Source organism: Engystomops pustulosus, chromosome 10 (assembly GCF_040894005.1).
Source record: "Engystomops pustulosus chromosome 10, aEngPut4.maternal, whole genome shotgun sequence".
NCBI classification, from domain to species: Eukaryota; Metazoa; Chordata; class Amphibia; order Anura; family Leptodactylidae; genus Engystomops; species Engystomops pustulosus.
In genome coordinates this window covers 62104484-62127818 of record NC_092420.1, presented here as the reverse complement: position 1 = coordinate 62127818, position 23335 = coordinate 62104484, and positions in this window count along the sequence as shown.

The window sequence follows — 23335 nt, the reverse complement described above, 5'->3', positions numbered from 1 at the left end:
TCAGATATTATATATTTTAGGGTGCTTTATTAGAAAATATGCATAACCAGTTTACATAAATGTATGATGGTTTGTTTATTTCCACAAAATGTATTTTTTCAATGCTTTGGAGTCCATACAATTTAGAAAGGAACTTTTATTAACTTTTAATGGCATAAACGGAAAAAGAAATCTATTCTGCCTGCAGTATACATAACAAATTATTGATTTTAGGGAAACTCAATGGGGCAGATTTACTAAGTTGCTTGCGCCAGTTTTCTGTCAGACTTTGCACGTTCTTTCATATGCAAACTGCTTGCACATGTATGGGTCCACTACCCCTGGAGCCTGACAATGTTTTATTTCACATTTTATTTACATCTTTTTAATGTTTTTAGAAGCCCCTGCTGCCCGAGGGCATAAAGAGAACCCGTCAGACAAAATAACCCGCTAAACTAAATATTTTTTCATAAACTGCCATTAGAGAGCATTGCCTCTATCCCTTCATTGTCCCTCTACATGCCTGTAAACTTAAGCAGTGAGGTCCTAAAGCTCTATGCAAATGACCCATGAGATGAGTCATTATCATATTCAAGCTTATTCACTTATAATCTCCCAATTATTCATGAGTGGGAGGCACAGCCACACCTTCCAGTGCTTGACTGACAGCCTGTATAATGAAGTGAGGTATAATGGTGTAATGTCTCCTCCATTTGTTTCCTGGTGCTGGCGCCCCCCTGCAACCTGTGTGTGTGTGTATGTGAAAGATACAACAGCTCCAGGCAGCCATGTTATAGTAGAACATGTCAGGTACTTGTGTAGCAGATGTCTGTCTCTCACATGTGTATAGCAGAACATGTCAGGTACATGTGTAGTTGATGTCTGTGTCTCACATGTGTATAGCAGAACATGTCAGGTACTTGTGTAGCTGATGTCTGTGTCACTCACCGGTGTATAGCAGAACATGTCAGGTACATGTGTAGCTAATGTCTGTGTCACACATGTGTATAGCAGAACATGTCAGGTACTTGTTTAGCCGATATCTGTGTCACACATGTGTGTAGCAGAACATGTCAGGCACTTGTGTAGCTGATGTCTGTGTCTCTCACATGTGTATTAGGAGGATGCAGCATGTCAGCAGATAAAGCACAGACACTAGCAATGCTTTACTATACATTACACACAGACATGAGCAGGGGGAGGAGAGGGTAGGGTGAACAGGAGTGACATCACTGCCTCTGACCGTGTGACCAGCCTCATTTACATAATAAAGAAAAGATGATTTTGCAATTATTAATGTATGAATTGAATAGATTAAGATTGTGATGGATCCTTGTGAGCTGCTCCAATAGGTAGTAGTGACAGGACAAGTGACAGAGACCTGATGACCGGTGTCCTTTAAGAAGTGTCCGCACCACATTTGTGTCACCCGCTACCCTTTTGTGTCGCGGCTGCACAATTTGTCACGCAACACAAATTTTGCCATTGAAAAAGGAGTTTCCCTGCTCAGTCGGTCTGTTCGCCACTTTTAACATGCAAAGTCTGACAGAAGTTTTGCACGCCCCATGTTAAAGGTGCAAGGGAAAAAAGTTGGGGCAGTGCAATGAGCGTCAGATTCATGAAGAACGGACGCCACAATCAGGGCCGGTACCAGCACCTAGCATACTTGGGTGAGTGCCGAGGCCCTCTGGTGCTGGGTGGACTGAGGTGGGGGTGGTGAGTCTCAAGGCTTTAAGTATAATACTGATGCAGACAGCGCTTGTTCTCAGCATCAACAGTGCCGGTGATCCAGCATTGCACTGGGCGGCCAATGTGTTTTTTTACTAAACACTGCCTCCAGCCACCAGCACTGTACCGGGTCGGGCAGCAGTATTATCAGATGCACACAACACATTGAGGGTCATTTAACTAAGGGCCCGATTTACGTTTTTGCGGCGGGTTAACCGAATTTTTACGTTTTGCGCCGATTTTCCCTGTATAGCCTCGAGATTTCGGCGCACGCGATCGGATTGTGGCGCATTGGCGCCGGCATGCACACAACGGAAATCGGGGGCGTGGCCGTAAAAAAACCCGACGGATTCTGAAAAACCGCCACATTTTTTTAAAAAAAAGTGTAGCTCGACACGCGCTTACCTTCACCCACGATGGCTCGGTGAACTTCAGTGCATTCCGATGGTCTTCAGTGCAGCAGCGACACCCGGAGGACGTTGGAGGAACTGCTTTAGTGAATCCCAGCCGGACCCGAATCCACCGCAGAGAACGCGCCGCTGGATCGCGAATGGACTAGGTAAGTAAATCTGCCCCTTTGTTTCACTTCGTGGGAACATCTCTTGACAGGAGGCAAGATAATGCACGGAATTTGTCCACTGCAATGTGATATCTGCTGACCCTGTGTGAGGAGGCTTCGGAGGACAGCATGGTAGGAGTAAAGCTGCTGTGTGTTTGAACTCTGGAGGAAGCTAAAGTAGCAGCCATACACTCTGGCTTGTCTCTTTATCATGTGCACTCAGCGGGACAGAGCTACCCTTTTACCCCTACCCTACTATTTTACCTCTGTGCCACCTGTTCCAATACTTTTCATAATTCACACATGGGGGGGGGGATTTGAAACTGCTTCTATGACAGTTTTCTGGTGTAGAAGCAGAGGAAAAATCACAAATTCTTGAACAGTGCGAGAATTTGAGATTAAACCTGCGAATACACCACCTCCACTCCATGTGGGTGTGGGGGCATAGCGGGACGTGGCCTCCACTGGAAGTGCCTGCAATCTTTTCCAAAACCAGCTGTCAGGATCAGAGGGAACCAACGTTGACACAAGCCAAGACCTGCGACCATTCTTCACCAGAGCTTGCCACAAAGCAGGATGGTCTTGCTGCGGTGTGGTACCACCAGGTCGTTCCACAGGCGTGACTTGTCCGTGGTGGCCGCCAAGGTCGAGGTACAGGAACAACAGGCAGGAAGGGGTTAATTCCTCCCTCATAGTGTATGTTAACAAAACACATGTGTTAATGCGATGTTAATGTATGCATTAACAACACTTTTGTGATGTGTTTTGTAAACGCAAATGTTAACAGTAATGTGATTAGGCAAATCACCTCTCCTCAGCTGTTGTAATGCGTTTCAAATGCAATGAAAATGCAGGGCAAATGCAATGTGTGAACGCGCCCTGAGGGTGCAGTTTCTAATTTTGACAAGTGAAAGACAATGGGGCACATTTACTTACCCGGTCCAGTCACGATACCGCAGCGCGTTGTCCGACGAGGATTCAGGTCTGCCGGGATCCACTAAGGTCGTGCGCCCGATATCCAGCAGGTGTCGCTGCTGCACCGAGGTCCGCCGGAGTTCACCTTCTTCCCGGTGCCTGTAAGTGCGTGATCTTGCGACACAAATCCTTTTTTAAATTCTGCGTTTTTTCAGAATCTGTCGGGTTGTCCAACGTCTACTCCCCCGATTTCCGTCGCATGTAAGCTCGCGCCGATGCTCCAAAATACGATCGCGTGGGCCAAAATCCCGGGGCAATTCGGCACAAAATGTAAATATTTTGGAAACCCGACGAAAGTGTGGCGTTCGGACCCTTAGTAAATTACCCCCATTTGGTCTCATTTATTAAGGGCCCCGCGGACCGCACTTTTGTCGGACATCCCAGCAAGTTCCATTTTGCGCCACTGGGACAGGGATTTAAAAGAGGTTTTTGGCGCACTCGATCAGATTTTGCCACAGAGGCACTGGCTTTCATGCAACAGAAATCGGGGGCGGGCCGTTGGACGATCAGTCTGATTCGGATTGAGCGCAGGTTTTAATAATAAAAATGGTGTTGCATCCAATGCATTTACACCATTTTTCACAATTTTTTTGGGAGGGGGGGGGGGGGATTTTGCCATCTTCTGGCTCTAATAACTTTTTCATACTTTAGTATACAGAGCTTTGGGTGGTGTCAATTTTTGTGACTTTTGATTACGTTTTCAATGTTATAAATTTTAGGACTGTACGACCTTTTGATTATTTTTTATAGAATTTGAAATATTTTTTGAAATGGCAAAAAAGGGCCATACTCGACTTTGGGCGCTATTTTCTGTTACGTGGTTAAATGCAGTAAAAAAACGTTTTGATATTTTGATATATCGGGCATTTTTGCAGTGATACCTAAAGTGTTTATGATTTGTACTGTTTATTTATTTTTAGATCAGTTCTAGGGAAAGGGGAGGGATTTGAATTTTTATGTTTTTTTATTATAATTTTTTTTAAACTCACATGTATACAATGAAATGTCCTATTGTTTGGAAAAAAAATTGCACATTATGGAGTTAACAGACAGTTTACTTAAGTTGTTGGCACCAACTAAAAACATTTAGCCACACCTAAAATCATTGCATTTGCCAATATTGTGCAATAAGGTTAAGTAATCTTATGGGTGTTGGTTTTAATAAAACTAGGCCTTAACGTTTCTCTCTGCACGACACATAACAACTGTCACTGCTGCTCTTGTGACCCATGTCGCACTCGCTTGCCTCCATGTGCCTCTGGAGCCCGGACACAACCTCACTCATCTTTCCTCACTCCAGCGGCGGTCCACGTGCTCCGGAGCGCACGTCCCCGCCTCCTATGACGTACACGCAAGCTCTGGGGCCAGTGTGCCAATGATTGCCCCAGGCTGGCTGCTGCCCTAATAAATAGCTGGCCTCTTCCTGTGTCCCCTTTTGTCTGCAAATTGGGGCATTACACAAAGAGAGACTGTCGTTCTATGTGCTACCCCATTCTACGTCTTCTGTCCTGCTGGGTCTCCCGTGGTTGCAACTTCATGCTCCTGTGCTCAAATGGCAGACTGGGGAGATTCTATGCTGGGGACCAGAATGTCAGTCACGCTGTTTGGTGGTTCCTCATCCTGTATCCACCATGACTTCTCCAGTGTCCTCCAAGCCTCTGGGGGGTCTTCCGGCTTATTTGGACTTTGTTGACGTCTTCACGGACTCTGCCCCCACACTGTCCCTATGACTGCTCTATAGAGCTGTTGCTGGGCACGTCTCCTCCACGGGGTCGAGTGTACCCACTGTCAGTGCCTGAAACAGCACTATGTCAGCCTAAGTGAAGGAGAATCTGCAGAAGGGGTACATATGCAAGTCCTCTGCCGATGCTGAGTTCTTCTTTGTGGCTAAGAAGGGTGGTTCACTGCATCCATATATTGATTATCACGGCCTTAACAAGGTTACGCTGAAGAACCTCTACCCACTACCTCTGATCATGGAACTCTTCGACTGCCTACGAGGAGCCAAGGTCTTCATCAAATTAGACCTACGTGGGGCATATAATCTCATCTGCATCCGTAAAGGCGATGAATGGAAGACCGCCTTCAATATTTGTGATGGGCACTTCGAGTATCTTGTCATGCCGTCTGGATTATCCAGTGACTTAAGAAGCTTTCTCCAATCTGAGGTCTGTCTTTGCCTCTGCTACCGTTCTCAGCCTGACAGAGAGAAACCATTCCTGCTAGAGGTTGGTGCCGGAGCCATTCTCACCCAGAAAGGGCCCAAAGGTTTAACTCTCACTTCTGACTTCTTCTCAAAAACCTTCTCAGCTCCAGAGAGGAATTACTCCATAGGTGATCGGGAACTCCTGTCAAGAACATTTCATTGGGCCTTCAATATTATGCAAAGCCATTTCTGGGATTTCAAATGTTTCTAATAATATTTTGGAGGTGAATTTTAAAGGTAAATGTGTGTATTTAACATAAAAGAGGGAATATTAGAAACCTATAGGTGGGGTTATACATTCTCTCTTCATTTTTCAGGTAGGAATCAGAACCATGAGGAGGGTAGGAGAAACGTTTCCTGGAGGTGGCAGCAACGAGCCAAGGCCGACACTTGCCTCCTGTTTTGGGAGCTTATTTTCTAAACCGTCCTGATGCAGACAAAGATCCTTATTGGTCAGGCCTAAAAATTAACTTTTATTGAAGTGATAATGCAAAACATGACTTATTAACCAATTACATTAAAACTGTTTTAAAACTTCACATGTTGTGGCTGCTATCATCCATGAATGAGTATCAAAAAGCATATTGTCCAAAATGGTGGTTTATTCTGCCCATCAATTGGACAATATATGGGCTATCACAACAAGAGGAGTCTCAGATTATTGGAGCTCACAGTAGTTGGGCAGGGTTGGTCCCACCCAGAAGTTATAAATGTCTACCTTAGATCCTCCCTTAAATCAGTAGCCCCGACCCCTGATGACGCTGGTGCTCTGGCGAAACATGTCAGGGGGGTTTCGTTTGGGCTTGAGATTACCATGATTGTGGCTGCTAATTAGTAGGGTCTCTGCAGAGATCCACCATTTAGGACAATACGCTGAGTAGATACATACCCTTTTTGATACTCATTCATGAATAATAGCAGCCACAACATGTGAAGTTTTAAGACAGTTTAGTGTGATTGGTTAATAAGTCATGTTTTACATTAACACTTAAATAAAAGTTAAGTTTTAGGCCTGACCAATAAGGCTCTTTGTCTGTCTCAGGACAGTTTTGAAAATAAGGTATCATGTTGCCTTTCAGGGACACACTCCTCAATTTGATGCTCCAGTCACTCTGGGCCGGAATGGGGCACTTGTTGCCCCTCTGCTTTTAGGTTTTCAGGTTAAGTAGGTGAGGTACTGGTGACCTTGCCACATCTGGATTTAAGGTTAGTTTGGGTCATCGGTCAGTTTCCTGTGACAGTTGTTTATATCTACTTATATAGATTTTTTTGGTCTCGTTATGTCTAGTCTTTGCGTCCTCCCCAGTCTTGTTTGTGTCATGTGTTCTTCTTCCTTATGTGTTTTTCCTATTCCCCCCTTTTATTCTATTTTACTCTTAGCTTACTGTGATCTTTGTCTTCTAGCCTATAGTGCGGAGGTACGTTCATGTTCTTGACCCATAATGTAAAGGGTTTTAATTCCCCCTCTAAAAGGAGGAAGGCTTTTCTCCGATACGTGAAACATAAATCGTACGTTCTTTGTATTCAAGAATCCCATCTTTCACACTCTTCCGAACCAGTGTATCTGCACTCCCAATAAAAGAGTAGTTCTACTCCTTTATGACTCATTACTGCTTCAGGTGTCATCGGTCACCTGTGACATCTAACGATCGATAGGATTTTCGGGCGGGGGATTTTAATTTGGTGCTGGCCCTGACACTCAATAAATCTCACCCCACGCCTCATAGATTAAATGCCACTAATAGAACTTTTATTTCCACAACATTGTATGACCTGGGTTTGGCTGAGGTGTGGAGAGAGTTTCATGGTGTCTGGAAGGGATTATTCCTGCTACTCTGCTGCCCATAATTGCTTTTAACCAATATGTTCACACTACATAACCTGGTTCAAGCGAGGTACATTCCTTGTACTTGGTCAGACCATGATATGTTGATAGCCAGTTTCATCTGTCACCTAATACCTTAACCCCTTAATGACCGCCCTATCGGGTTTTTACGGCGGTCATTAAGGGTACTTCTTCTGACGCGTACGCCTTTCTACGGCGGCGCGTCAGAAGAAGATTTCGGGACACCGGGTCTCGCTGGTGCCGGTGTCGGGCTGTGATATCACAGCCCAGACCCGGCACTAACACCCGGGATCGGAAAAACTCCGATCCCGGGTGTTTAACCCCTTACACGCCGCGGTCAAGCATGACCGCTGCGTGCAAGTGTGTCCCCCGTGGATCGGACCCCCCCGGTGTGCTTACCGGGGGATCTGATCCCTCCTGCCGCTGCCGCTTCCAGCTTCTCTCCCCGCCGGGTTCTGCCTTCCTAGCAGGACCCGGCTGTAAGTAACTGAGCATGCGCGGCATGCTCAGTTACTTACACTATACACTGCAATACAAGTGTATTGCAGTGTAAAGGCTTAAATAAGCGATCGGATGATCGCTTATTCAAGCAAAGAAGTAGAAAATGTAAAAAAGTAAAAAAAAAAAAAAAAATCTTTTTATAATATAATTAAATGAATAAATAAAATAAAAGTCCCATAATCTCCCCAGTAACACATAAAATGCAAATAAAGTAAATAAAACACAAAAACACGTACATATTTGGTATCACCGCGTCCGTATTAATCTGTACAATAAATGTAAATCAATATTGAACCCGCTCGGTGAACTGCGTAAAAAAAAAACTCGAAAAACTTCCCATAATATACAATTTTTCATCAAACACCATCACAAAAAATGTTCTAAAAAGTGATCAAAAAAAGTTACGTTACCTAATATGATACGACTGAAAAGAACAACTGTTTTCGCAAAAAATAGGCCCTCAACCAGATCTGACAACAGAAAAATACAGAAGTTATGGCCCTGAAAAGTTGTCAATAGTAAAAACAATGCGATTTTCTCCAATATTGGTTTTGCTCAGGAAAATTGAGCAAAAATAAAAAAAACTATATAAATGAGGTATCACCGCAATCGTAGTGAACCAGAGAATAAAGATAAAATATTATTTTTACGTTACGGTGAGCGGGGGGAAAAATGCTAACAATCCAAAATAAAAATTGATGATTTTGCTTGTGTCCCCCTTGAAATAGTTAATAAAATCTCATGAATAAGCTTTAGACTCCCAAAATAAATTATTTATACATTGCATCTCATCCCATAAAAAATAAGCCTTCATATGTTCGCATTACCAAAAAAAATAAAAATGTATAGGTTGTACAATGTGACAATACAAATCTGCTGTGAATGGCGCCTCCATTCATTCTATTCTCGGCCGTGCGTCCGTACAGCAGTTTACCACCACATATGGGGTATCAGTACACTCGGGAGGAATTGGGCATCAAGCGTTGCAGTGCGTTTCATCATTTAATTTATTCTGAAAATGTCAGTTTTGGCCTAAATGAATGTATTTCCAAAAAAATTCTATAGTTTCTAAATCGCAGGTCCATATTTTTTAACCCATGTGAAACACTTAAAGGGTTAATGGACTTAATAGAAGTTGTTTTACATATGTTGAGGGGTGAAGTTTCTATAGTGGGGTAATTTATGGGGTTTTACTATTATTTAGGCCTCTCAAAGTCACTTGAAAGCTGAGTTGTCCCTCAAAATGTGAGTTTTGGCAATTTTCATGAAAATAAGAAAAATCGCACCTAAAGTTCTGCACCTCATAACATCCTAGAAAAATGACCGGAAGCATAAAATATCATCCCAACATAAAGCAGATATTCTGTAAATGTTAATTATCAAACTTTTTGGGTAGTTTTACATCTTGTCTGGAAATCAGAACATTTCAAACTTGGAAAATGAAGAATTTTTACAAACTTTTGCCAAATTTTCACTTTTTTTCAGAATGAAACGCAAAACTTATCACTTAAATTTTATAACTAACATGAAGTACAATGTGTCACGAGAAAACATTCTCAAAATCACCAGGATATGTTAAAGCGTTCCGAAGTTATAACCAATTATCGTGAGACATGTCAGATTTGAGCTGAAAACTAGTGTTGGTGATAAGGGGTTAAAGGAGTTTGCTATTGAAAAAAATTCTCACATTTCAATCACCTAGTGATGTTTACACAATAAAGATAATTTTTAATCCCCTACTTTAGAATTTTACTCAGTTTTATTGCTGTTGTAGCTCCTATCACTCTTTAGGCTGGTCAGTCATTGTGGGCTGGGACTCTCTAAGCAGACACATAGAGGCTCATTCACTAAGGGTCCACGGACCGCGATTCTGTCGGGTTTCCCAAATTTTTCCTTTTTGCCCTGAATTGCCTCGAGTTTTTGGCGCACGCGATCGGATTGTGGCTCATCGGCGCCAGCTTGCATGCGACACAAAGCGCACATGCAGAAAATTGGACGCACAATCCTAGTGAATCGTGCCAACTCTGAATCCTAGTCGAACAACGGGGATCGCGACGGGGCGGGTAAGTAAATGTGCTCCATTATGATCCCTGTATTGCTGTGAGATACAGTGTGCTGACAATGTGGTTAGATTATCAGGGTACAGGTTTATATACACTTTCATTTAGTAGTATCTGACACATAGAAAGAGAGATGAGGCAGATCAAAGATGAGATCCTGAGATCCATGAGATGCAGGTACGTAACTACAGCGGTAGCAGCCATAGCAGCCACTATGGGGCCTGCAGTTTCAGGTGGCCCCGTCATCCGACCTGACACAATAAAGAATGGAGGATGTGCACCAATATATCTATATTGTACTGCACATTGTCCAGCATAATATGTATACATATACTGTGATGTATATATGCAGTATCTGTGATGTGTATATGGTGTATGTGAGTATGTTGCATATGGCACTGTATGTGTGTATATGATGTGTGTGCACATGAGTGTATTTATATGTGATTGTAACTCGCATGTGTGAGTATACTAATATGTATATTTTTTAAGTGGGAAGGGGGGCCCCATCCAGTATCCTGTTAGGGGGCCCTGTCACTAAAGGTTATGCCACTGATGAGATGCATATTACATACAATGACATTCTTAGCTCTGCTACAACTCTGCTCTGCCACAACATACTACCAGATCTAATGTGCCTCCCTTCCCCTTGATAAAGAACTTATTTGCCTGTAGCTTGTAGCTTTCCTCACGCTGTGATGTTTTATTTGCTGGCAGGAATTCAGTGTGTGATTTCGTCCTGCACGAGGGTGCAGCACAGATCAGCTCCACAGCGTCAGACAAGATGTCTGCCGATCCTGCCTGCAGGGGCTTCTTTGCTTATGCCCCCTCCGTCCCAAACCCTATCCCTGCAATATAAGAGCTTTTCTTCATCCCCATCCTTCTGGGAGGGCCGCAGGCGTAGCTCCTGTGCCTCTGTGGCACAAATTTCTCAGCACAGTGGCCTTTCCAGGTTGTCGCGAACTCGAAGGAGTTCCAGGGCGTCGAGGGAGCACTCACCGTCATCAGGCACAAAAACCCCTCCGTGAGGCCTGGTCCATCTCACCATGTATGGCAGCAATGGGACTGCAGTGGGTCTTCCAGGGTATCCAGCCTGGTTTGGGCGATTCTGCCACGGGTGCTACTCAGCAAAGTACTTTCAAGTATGTGGAGTGGTGGGGAGGGTATTACTGTGGTAATAGTATATAAGGCTGGAAAAAGACGCAAGTCCATCAAGTCCAACCTTTAAGAATTAAATAAATGTTTTATCCCCATAACCCGTGATATTTTTGCTCTCCAGAAAGGCATCCAGGCCTCTCTTGAACATGTACATAGAGTCCGCCATAACAACCTCCTGCGGCAGAGAGTTCCATAGTCTCACTGCTCTTACAGTATAGAACCTTTGTCTATGCTGATGGTAAAATCGCCTCTCCTCTAGGCGTAGAGGATTCCCCCTTGTCCTGGTCACAGGCCTAGGTATAAAAAGATCTTTGGAGAGATCCTTGTACTGTCTGTTCAGGTATTTGTACATTGTAATGAGGTCTCCCCTCAGTCGTCTTTTTTCTAAACTGAATAATCCCAAATTTTGTAATTTGTCAGTGTATTCTAATCCCCCCATTCCCCTAATAATCCTGGTTGCTCTCCTCTGCACCCGTTCCAGCTCTACTATGTCCTCTTCATACACTGGTGTCCAAAACTGTACACAATATTCCATGTGTGGTCTGACCAGGGATTTGTATAAAGGCAAAACTATGTCTTTATCATGAGAATCTATTCCTCTCTTGATACATCCCATCATTTTATTTGCTTTAGCAGCAGCCGCCTGGCTCTGGTCACTAAAATTAAGTTTACCATCCACCAATACGCCCAAGTCCTTTTCAGCTCCAGTTTTACTAAGTAATTGACCGTTTAGAACATAATTATACTTTTTGTTTCCATGGCCCAAGTGCATAACTTTACATTTATCTACATTAAACCTCATCAACCATTTCTCTGCCCACTCCTCAAGCTTCCACAAATCCCTCTGTAATGCTAAACTATCGACCTCAGTATTTATTACTTTACACAGCTTAGTATCATCTGCAAATATTGAAACTTGACTGTGTAAACCCACTACAAGGTCATTAATAAAAATATTAAAAAGAAGTGGCCCCTATACTGACCCCTGTGGCACTCCACTGGTACCGTCAACCCAATCTGAGAATGTGCCATTAATGACCACCCTCTGTTTTCTATCACTAAGCCAATTACTTACCCAAATACACAGATTTTCTCCTACTCCCAGCAGTCTCATTTTATATACCAACCTTTTATGCGGCACGGTGTCAAATGCCTTTGAAAAGTCCAGATATACAACATCCACAGCGTCCCCCAGATCCAGTCTTGAACTTACCTCCTCGTAGAAACCAATCAGATTAGTCTGACAGGACCGATCTCTCATAAACCCATGCTGACGCTGGGTTATAAGGTTGTGCACAGTGAGATACTCCAGGATAGCATCTCTAACAAACCCCTCAAATATTTTCCCCACCACAGCAGTTAGACTCACGGGTCTGTAGTTTCCAGGATCGCTATTTGATCCTTTTTTGTATATTGGTACCACATTTGCTATGCGCCAGTCCTGTGGAACATAATCATAGTGGTTGCGAGGCGGCGCCGTACCTCTTCCTGGCTTAAACTGTTGACATTCCAAAAAGAATTTACATTATTCCTCATTATGTCTTCCACCAGGGGATTTTCCTGGGTAAAGACAGTTGAGAAGGCGACATTCAGTAGATTGGCCCTTTCCTCATCTCCTTCCTCCATGACCCCCATATTATTTCTAAGGGGACCCACACTCTCTGTTTTTAGTTTTCTATCATTTATATACTTGAAAAATAATTTGGGATTATTTTTGCTCTCCCTGGCAATATTTCTCTCAGTCTCTATTTTTGCGGCCTTTATCTGCTTTTTACAGGATTTATTTTTCTCTCTATAATCCTGTAATGCCTCATCGCTACCTTCACGTTTTAGCACCTTAAACGCCTTATCTTTCTCGCGTATTGCTTTCCTTACAAGACTAGTTAGCTTTTTCTTGTTCCTCTTATGCTTTTTCCCATAAGGTATGTGTTTCTCACAGGACTTTTTCTCATATATTCTGAAAAAGTCCTGTGAGAAACACATACCTTATGGGAAAAAGCATAAGAGGAACAAGAAAAAGCCTATGTGGCTAACTTTTTTGGGGGGGCTTTTGTCTTTGAGAACATTATCCCAGTCTATGCCTTTAAGGTCTTCCCTGAAGTTTAGAGTGTTGGTTGCCCCTTCCCTAACGTTCTTAGTAAAGCGTAATACAAAATCAATGATATTATGATCACTATTCCCCAGGTTCCCCCCAACCTGTAGTTTTGATACCCTATCAGGTCTCTTGGTAAGGATAAGGTCCAGCAGTGCCCCCACCCCACCCCCCTCTTGTTGGCTCCAGGACTAGCTGCGACAGGTAATTGTCTTTTGTTGTTGACAAGAACCTGCTACATTTGAAGGACCTGCAGGTTTCTGCCCCCCAGTCAATATCTGGGTAATTGAAGTCCCCCATGATAAGTACTTCACCATGCTTTGAAGCCGCATCCATTTCACTTATCAGCATTTCCTCTACTGCCTCCATTATATTGGGAGTAATATTATAATATTAATATTATAACAAACCCCTAGTAATATTTTATTATTCTTTTTCCCTCCCCTTATCTCCACCCATAGGGACTCCACATTTGCATTTGCGTTACTGATGTCATCTAGCAAGACAGGCTTGAGGCAAGAATTCACATATAAACAAACCCCTCCCCCTTTTTTATTTATACGATCCTTTCTAAAAAGACTATAACCATCTATAGCAACAGCCCAGTCATAGCTACTGTCCAGCCATGTCTCACTGATACCCACTATATCATATTTCCGCTCCAACATCACCCGCTCCCGTTCTGGTGACTCCCTATTGGTGTCTTTTGTACCCCCTGTGCTGTTCTCCTCAGATATATATATATATATATATATATATATATATATATGTATATATATATATATATATATATATATTGCTATGCAGCTGTTCCCATTACTGCATTGTGTTCTATGTCCATATTTCTTATATGTGACATATATTGGTTCTATGTTGCCATCTGCTGTGGCAGACATTTTAGGTTGTCCATAAATGGGAACACACATGTTTTTGGGCTACTGAAGCATCAATTTCTGAACAGCAGCAACAGGTGTCAATAGTTACAGGAAAAGCAGCTACTACAGCATCAACAATCACAGAGCGACCACAATACTGTATCAGCGACTACATCTGTATTTAAGGTAAATAAACCAAGTCATGATTTACATCACTGTGTTACTGCATCTACTCTGCTGCATCTGAGCTCTGGTCCTGTATGCTCCACATTCTGGGTGTGAAGGTAGGAAAGTCTCCCAGTCACTATCTACCAGTCAGTTACGCCTTAATTTGCCTCCTGTGGGGACAGAACACCCCCCTGGCGGGGAAAGACAAGGACCCCGTATATTGTAGCATTGGTCTAGTCTATTGGGCTAATTCATACATAGATATTTGCTCCCTGGTGTCTGTTGATCAGCATACTTTCACCTGGGAACAGGTGGTGGCTACTGCTTGGCCTCAGGACAGGAAGCCAAAGGTGGCGCATACGATTAATAATTGGATTCAGGCTTTCTTTGTTTTGGGGTATGTCATGGGTCAGAGACACCCGGAGCGTTGCTCTGAGTTGTTTTTGTAACAGGACGTCATATATCCCCCTATAAGATTCATGGCGTTAGTGCATGGTGGTGTTACGATGTAGATTTTAGGCAACACATGTGTGGTTGTGCCTTATGGTGTCGTCAAGGCCGTTTTTTTCAGCCCCATGCCATTGGGGCCTTAGATTCAGCAGCTCTGTGATAGTTGTCTCTTCACCGCCCCAAAAGAACATGCTGGTTGTTTAGTGGTAGACACTGCTGGTTTATAGGCTTATGTTGCCATCCAGCATGCTGCCGTCCGATGGCCTAGCCCCGTGCAATTCCCTCGAAGCACAAAGATGCTGAAGCGTGTAGGCTGCACACCTCCTGTCTTTCAGCCCACGTGCTCCCACTGCTAGGGCGCATACGCGCCAACTTCTCAAGATTTTAAGGGCCAGCGTCCTTCTAATTGGAGTTCACTAATCCGGCTCAGCCCTTATATTACGGCACCTCCCTTCCTCCCTGGCCGGATCTTCAGCATTTTGATGGAACTTCCAAGGTTTCCACACCTCGCTTCCCACAGCGGTTCCTGTTGAAGTGACGCTCCCGTCTTCCAGCGTTTCTAGAAGCCTCTGCGTCTCCTTTCTCCAGCGTTTCCTGTCCAGGGGCGGTGGGCCGATTGGTCCTGGGCCGGTCTGGGGCCGGTCCGGAGCCGGTCCGCACTCCCTACAACTTTTGATTTAATCTATAGTACCTGCATCATTCGATGTAGGTACTATTAATTAGTACACAGACGCAGCGCAGCACTGCTGCTTCTGCGTCTGTGTATATATTCAGCTACACAGGTCAGCGTGGATGAGCGCTGACACTTACCAGCTGTTAGCTGTGCAGCCCTGCATGTAGCTCCATGGCTTGGTATAAGAGGTGCGGGGCAGTGACGTCACTCTCCCGCGCCTCTACACCAAGCTACCAAAAACCGAGGGAAGACGGGAAGAAACCTGCGCCAAAGAAGTTTGTGAATATTATGGGTTTTTTTTTAAAATTATAGAATTGGGGGTATTAATTATATGTCTGGGAAGGGGGGGGGGCATTAATTATATGTCTGAGGCGGGCAGGGGGCATTGTTGTATATCTGGGGCTGGCAGAGGGCATTAATTATATGTCGGGGGCATTATTCTATATCTTGGGCTGGCAGGGGGCTTTAATTCTATGTCTGGGGCAGGGGGCATTATTCCAAAACTGGGGCTGGCAGGGGGCATTCATTCTATATCTGGGGCAAGGGGGGCATTATTCTATGTCTGGGGCAGGCAGGGGCAATAATTATATGTCTGGGGCGGGCTGGGCACATTATTCTATGTCTGGGGCAGGCAGGGGGCATTTATTCTATGTCTGGGGTAGGCTGAGGGCATAAATTCTATGTCTGGGGTAGACTGGGGCCATTAATTCTATGTCTGGGGCAGGCTGGGGCCATTAATTCTATGTCTAGGGCTGGCTGGGGCAATTAATTCTATGTCTAGGGTAGGGGTGTTACATTATGGGGCACTATTTGTGTGTCACTAATATTTCAGGGGGCTCTATTACGGTATTTGGGGCACAATATTGGTGGTAGCAGAAGAAGGCACAATGGGAAAGTGCAGAACATAAGACGTCTGTGTGGTAAACTTTGCAGGAATGCTGTGTAACTGGAGGAAGAGACAAGGTGATGGTGGAACTAATGGAGAAGATAAGGTAGGGATCTCTCATGTGTTTTCTGTAGCTGTATATGATTTTTTTCATGTTCGCTTTTGTGTATATATGTAGTATTATAGTAGTTCTATTCTTGTACATAGGGGGCAGTATTATAGTAGTTCTATTCTTGTGCATAGGGGAAAGTATTATAGTAGTTCTATTCTTGTACTTAGGAGGCAGTATTATAGTAGTTATATCACTGTACATAGGGGGCAGTATTATAGTAGTTATATCACTGTACATAGGGGGCAGTATTATAGTAGTTCTATTCTTGTACATAAGGGGCTGTATTATAGTAGTTATAAGGAGGAAAAAAAGGAAAAAAAGTAATGGTATCGGCTCACCCTCGTGTCGCTGCAGCTTTTCACGGCGTTGTTTCAGGCCAGGTGCACGGAACGTTCCCACTCACTGGTCCGGCAGTCCACAGTGAGATATGATAAATATGAGGAGCAAAGGAAAGTGGGGAAGGTGGGGAATCCGGCAGCCATACACAAAAGTCCAAAGGGTAAACGACTGATAAGAGTAAAATCCAACAGGTTTAATTCAAAAAATTCTTAAAAAGTTCCGCTAAAACATGCGGGAACATGGACACAAAGGCAAACAGTAAAGGACACAAAAACAAAATAGTGGTAGAGGTAACGCGTTTCGGACTCTGGTAGCGTCTTAGTCCTTAGTCATACCTAACAAACTGATGTCCCATACCAGAATTAAGTAGAGTTACAGGTGAGTGTGTATACGTGTTTTCCGGTGTGGGGAGTTACCACACCCCCGCAAAGGTGGGGGGGAGTTTTTGTGTGTAAGGCTGACTGACATATTTAGAATTTAGTAAAAATACAACAGGTCCTGTCTGTAGTTTAACCCTTTAGGATAGCGAGTATCTAAATTGAGGATCCAATAGGCTTCTTTAGAAAGAAGCAATTTTTTCCAATCACCTCCTCTAATGGGGCGTGATACTTGTTCGATCGCAGTCACCAACATGCCATTCATATTGCCAGAGTGAATTTCTTTGAAGTGCCTAGAAACCCCCGACAGGTTCCGGGTGCTAGAAATAGTTTTGGGGTTGGCACCGGTGACATGTTCGCTGATGCGATCCTTAAGTTTTCTCATTGTGCATCCTATGTACTGTAGTGAGCATTTGGTGCACTGAATGAGGTAGACTAAGTGTGTAGATTCACAATTCATGTATGTTCTGATGTTATGAATAGTATTGTTGTTGATGGAGAAAAATTGTGTGGTTTTATTAATGTATTTACATATGTTGCAGCGTGAGCCACCGCAACGGTAACTACCTCTGGTATGTAACCATGATTTTTTCCGGATGGTGCTGTTGAAAGTATTAGGGGATAAAATGTCACCCAGCGTTTTTGCTTTTGTGGAGACAAATGCAACTCCATTTTCTAGAATCTTTTTGAGTGTAGGTTCATGGTTAAGGAGAGGTAAATGTCTTTTTATGACGTTAGTAATTTCATAAAATTGAGAACTATATTCTGAGCTGAACGTGAGCTTAGGGTTATCTTGCCTGATTTTAGGTAAAATTTGTAAATAGTTGGTTCTGGTTTTTTTACTGACAATGTGCATGGCTCGTTTACATGAATTGTTAGAGTAGCCCCTAGATTTGAGTCGTTCTGTAATGATGTGGCATTCTTCCTTATATTTGGACTCTGTGGTGCATGCTCTTTTGGCCCTGACATATTCACCGATAGGGAGATTTTTTACAGTGTGGGGGGCATGGCAACTTGTAGAATGTAGCAGGGTATTTCCTGATGTCTTTTTACGAAACAGTGACGTCTGAACCTTGCCTGTTGTGTTGTCTCCCACTAGGGTGATGTCTAAGAATGGGATGGTGTTCCTTTCATATGCATGGGTAAATTTGAGATTATAAGGGTTATTATTGATAAATTCCATGAAGTGGACAACTGTCTCCTGGTCTGAGTTCCAGACCAGGAGACAGTCGTCTATATACCTACCATACCAAGAGATGGAACCTGAATAGGGGTTGAGAGGAGAAAACAAATAGTGTTCTTCCCATAGGGCCATGTAAAGATTCGCTAGTGAGGGCGAGAAGCTGGCCCCCATGGGACACCCCAATTTTTGAATGTAATATTTGGTATTGAAGATGAAAAAATTATTGGAAAGCAAGAAAGATAAAACACAAATCATATAGTCCTGTAAAACAAGATCGTAGTTGCTGAACTTTCTGAGGTGGTATTCTAGAGCTTCATTGGCTAACTTGTGCGGAATAGAAGTGTACAGTGCGACAACATCGCACGTGAGCCAGCCTGAGGAAGGGGACCAGTCAAAGTCATCCATGATAGATAATACCGCTTTTGAGTCCTGTAGATATCCAGGCAGACGGGAGACTAGGGGCTGGAGGAGTTTGTCGAGCCAGATACCCAGTCTCTCGTTTAATGAACCCACGCTGGATACAATCGGTCTGAATGGAGGTGGAAAATTGGGCTTATGTGACTTTGGTAAGGCGTAAAATGAGGGGGTGACCGGATCTTTAGGTAACAGATATTGAATAGTTTTGTCATCAAATATGCCCAAATATCGTCCTTCTTCTAGTAGGGATTGTAGATTCTTGGTAATGATGGGAGTGGGATCTTCTGGTACTTTTTGATAAACATCGATATCGTTTAGCATTTTTTCGACTTCCTGGAGATATAAATCTTTATCCAAGATTACTACAGAGCCTCCCTTATCAGAGGGACGTATGTATATATGTGGATTTCTTTTGAGTTGATTTATGGCTCTGTGTTCTTGTTGAGTAAGGTTAGATCCCGACTGTATAGACATAGAGTTAATGGATAATTCCTTTAATTCTTCTTCGACGATCTCCTGGAATAGATCCATTTCCGTCGTTCTACTTCCTACCGGATAGAAAGAAGGGTTTTTTATGCTGACTAGATGGGAGGTGTTCAGTATGGGTGTTAGTTTTTCCTCTGTTGTATCCATTTCAAGTAGATTCATGAGTGTGGCATTTTCATTAAACGTATTTTTGGGGTTGAATTTTTCTTGGCCTTTAATGTTAATGGGTATTGGGGTGTATAGTAGTTATATTCCTCTATATAGGGGGCAGTATTATTGTAGTTCTATTCTTGTACATAGAGGGCAGTATTATAGTAGTTCTATTCTTGTACATAGGAGACAGTATTATAGTAGTTATATTCCTGTACATAGGGAGCAGTGTTATAGTAAATGTTTAAAGAGTAGGAGTACGTCCAGCTGAGCACGGAAAGTCGGCAAATGGGTTAAAAATGGCAGCATTTATTAAATCCTTTTAAAAATAAGCATGCACAGCATAGGATGGAAGGAAAAAGACATACAGGCTACAAGACAATCATCCATATGATGTTCCTGATGAAAAACCTGTCGAATTGAGCCTGAACAAAGACATGAATTCCTTTGAGGATCAATTTTATATTTCAACACTACGCCAATTACAGGGAGAATCAGAATATGAAACAACTATAAATCGCAATGCAACATTTAGAACGACTAACCCATTCTTCTACCCTGTCACATCGCGATCATCTGTAATGGACACCTTCCAGGAACAAGTTGAACGGGACCTTATGAAACTGAAAAACGAAACTACATCCCCTCAACAATGTAACATTTCCAAGTTAGAACGCAAAGCTACAGCGGACAAAGGAGGGGCCATAGTGCTGTTAAATGCTGAGCTATACAAGCAATTAAACTTGGAAATCTTGGATGACTCATGTACATACAAAAAATTAAGGTCCAACCCAACTACTACCTTTCAGGCCCAGTTGCATGATCTCCTGGAATATTATTCCCTGTTAGTAAAATTCCCTGTTACCCCAATCTTTCACTCATTGCCCAAAATTCACAAGGAAATTTCCCCCCTCCTCTCTTCCCCATTGTTGCGGGCATTGCACCCATAATATTCCAAATAAAAACATAAATTTCTTAGACATAGAATTGACAAGTACCACTGTGGTACAAATTTCTCCATATGAAAAACCAACAGCATCCAATTCCATTCTCTTGGCTAACTTGTGTCACCCCAATCATGTGATAAAAAACATCCCTACAGGGGAATTAATACGTACTAAAAGAAATTGTTCCACGCCGGCTATTTATGAATTGGAGGAGAAAAAAGTACATAATAAAATAGTGGATAGAAATTATCCGAAATGGATGCTTAACAGAGCATCCCATATTGTTAAAAACATTCCATGAGATAATCTATTAGGTTCATCCAAAAAGAATCAAAGTACGCCAAGTAATAATGCCAACATATCTAGAGGTTCATCAAAGAAATTTACGTCTCCAATTGTGTTCTCTACTGTATATAGTGTTCAATATAAAGAGATAGAGAAAATAATTTATAAAAATTTACCAATATTACACACAGACCCAACATTGGTACAAATATTAGATAAAAATGTCAAATGTGTAGCCAAAAAGGCCCCTACCTTAAGCAATATTTATCACCCAGCTTATTCCAACAGAAGAAGACAAAAACCACTTGGCTTAATACTCAGGGTTTCTTTAAAGGTGGAGCTACACGATGTAAATGTTGTTCTATTGCAGATCCAAATAAAACTTTTTCATCTCACAATTCAGATACAGAATATGATATAAAACAATTTATCAACTGTAATACCCAGTATGTGGTATACCAAATTCGTTGCACCGCATGCTGTCTTGATTACATTGGATGTACTACCAATAGTTTAAAAACGCGCATTAGAAGACACTTATCTGATGTCAGTTTGGACAGTGCGGTCCACATTTCTGCAGTATCAAAACACATTAGAGACTGTCATGCAGGTGATTGTAGCGTTCTTAAATGCAAGGGAATAGAGAAAATTACTAAACCTGGACGTACTCCTACTCTTCAATCATTTGCTCTGTGTGCACCTGTGGCCAAGGTTGTCCGTGCGGGAGCCACTGAAGTCGGGGGAACTGAATTGTCTGGACTGTTTGGTGAGCTGATTTTCTTCTGAAAGTATACACTTTCATATTGATTTATTGTACTGTGTTATAGTAGTTATATTCTTGTACATAGGGGGCAGCATTATAGTAGTTCTATTCTTGTACATAGGGGGGCAGTATTATAGTAGTTATATTTTTGTACATAGGGGGCAGTATTATAGTAGTTATATTCCTGTACATAAGGGGCAGTATTATAGTAGTTCTATTCTTGTACATAGGGGGCAGTATTATAGTAGTTCTATTCTTGTACATAGGGGGCAGTATTATAGCAGTTATATTCTTGTACATAGGAGGCATTATTATAGTAGTTATATTCTTGTACATAGGGGGCAGTATTATAGTAGTTATATTCTTGTACGTAGGAGGCAGGATTATAGTAGTTATATTCTTGTACATAGGGGGCAGTATTATAGTAGTTATATTCCTGTACATAGGGGGCAGTATTATAGTAGTTATATTCTTGTACATAGAGGGCAGTATTATAGTAGTTATATTCTTGTACATAGGGGGGCAGTATTATAGTAGTTATATTCTTGTACATAGGAGGCAGGATTATAGTAGTTATGTTCTTGTACATAGGAGGCAGGATTATAGTAGTTATATTCTTGTACATAGGGGGCAGTATTATAGCAGTTATATTCTTGTACATAGGGGGCAGTATTATAGTAGTTATATTCCTGTACATAGGAGGCAGGATTATAGTAGTTATATTCTTGTACATAGGGGGCAGTATTATAGTAGTTATATTCTTGTACATAGGAGGCAGTATTATAGTAGTTATATTCCTGTACATATGGGCAGGATTATAGTAGTTATATTCTTGTACATAGGGGGCAGTATTATAGCAGTTATATTCTTGTACATAGGGGGCTGTATTATAGTAGTTATATTCTTGTACATAGAGGGGCAGTATTATGGTAGTTATATTCTTGTACATAGGGGGCAGTATTATAGTAGTTATGTTCTTATACATAAGGGGCAGGATTATAGTATTTATATTCTTGTACATAGGGAGCGGTATTATAGTAGTTATATTCTTGTATATATGGGCAGTATTATAGTAGTTACATTCTTGTACATAGGAGGCAGGATTATAGTAGTTATAATCTTGTACATAGGGGGCAGTATTATAGCAGTTATATTCTTGTACATAGGGGGCAGTATTATAGTAGTTATATTCCTGTACATAGGAGGCAGTATTATAGTAGTTATATTCCTGTATATATGTGCAGTATTATAGTAGTTACATTCTTGTACATAGGAGGCAGGATTATAGTAGTTATATTCTTGTACATAGGGGGCAGTATTATAGCAGTTATATTCTTGTACATAGGGGGCAGTATTATAGTAGTTATATTCTTGTACATAGGGGCAGTATTATAGTAGTTATATTCTTGTACATAGGGGCAGTATTATAGTAGTTATATTCATATACATAGGGGGCAGTATTATAGTCTTTATATTCTTGTACATAGAGGGCAGTATTATAGTTGTTATATTCTTGTACATAGGGGGCAGTATTATGAGGGAATAGAATCCATTTTCTATTGTGTTCACATACCATGTGTTTTACTATACAAAGACCCCTATGAATAGCACCATCCCCCGTGTACACAGATCATCTTTCAGTTACATCCTCTTGATGGCTATTGGAATGCGAGTATTCTCAGAAGGTTCCTTTGTCCCAAGAATCTATAAAAACTGTCTGCAACCTAAATAAATTGGAATTCTCTCAAACATGTGAAGGTCTGAGTGATTCACCGAGCAGCTCGTACTATACAATGATTTGGAACCACACATCACATCAAGAGATGGGGATATTTCCCTAACAAACTTGACGCCTGAACAGGGACCTGGGTTTGCATGACGCCTACCGGACAATCTAGGGATCATCCTTTCAGGACAGACAGACCATGCTGCACAAAAAGGTAAGAAGCTTTTTCTTACAATTTGCTCTGTCTCTCCTTGTTTGGATTGTTCCACGTCTGGTGAGTTGCATGCCTATATTGCCCAGTCCAAAGAATCGTGTTACTGTTATTTGAAAACTCCATGTGATGTGTGGTAGTGTATATGGGTATTGTGTGAGTTTGAACATGTGTGTTTGATAG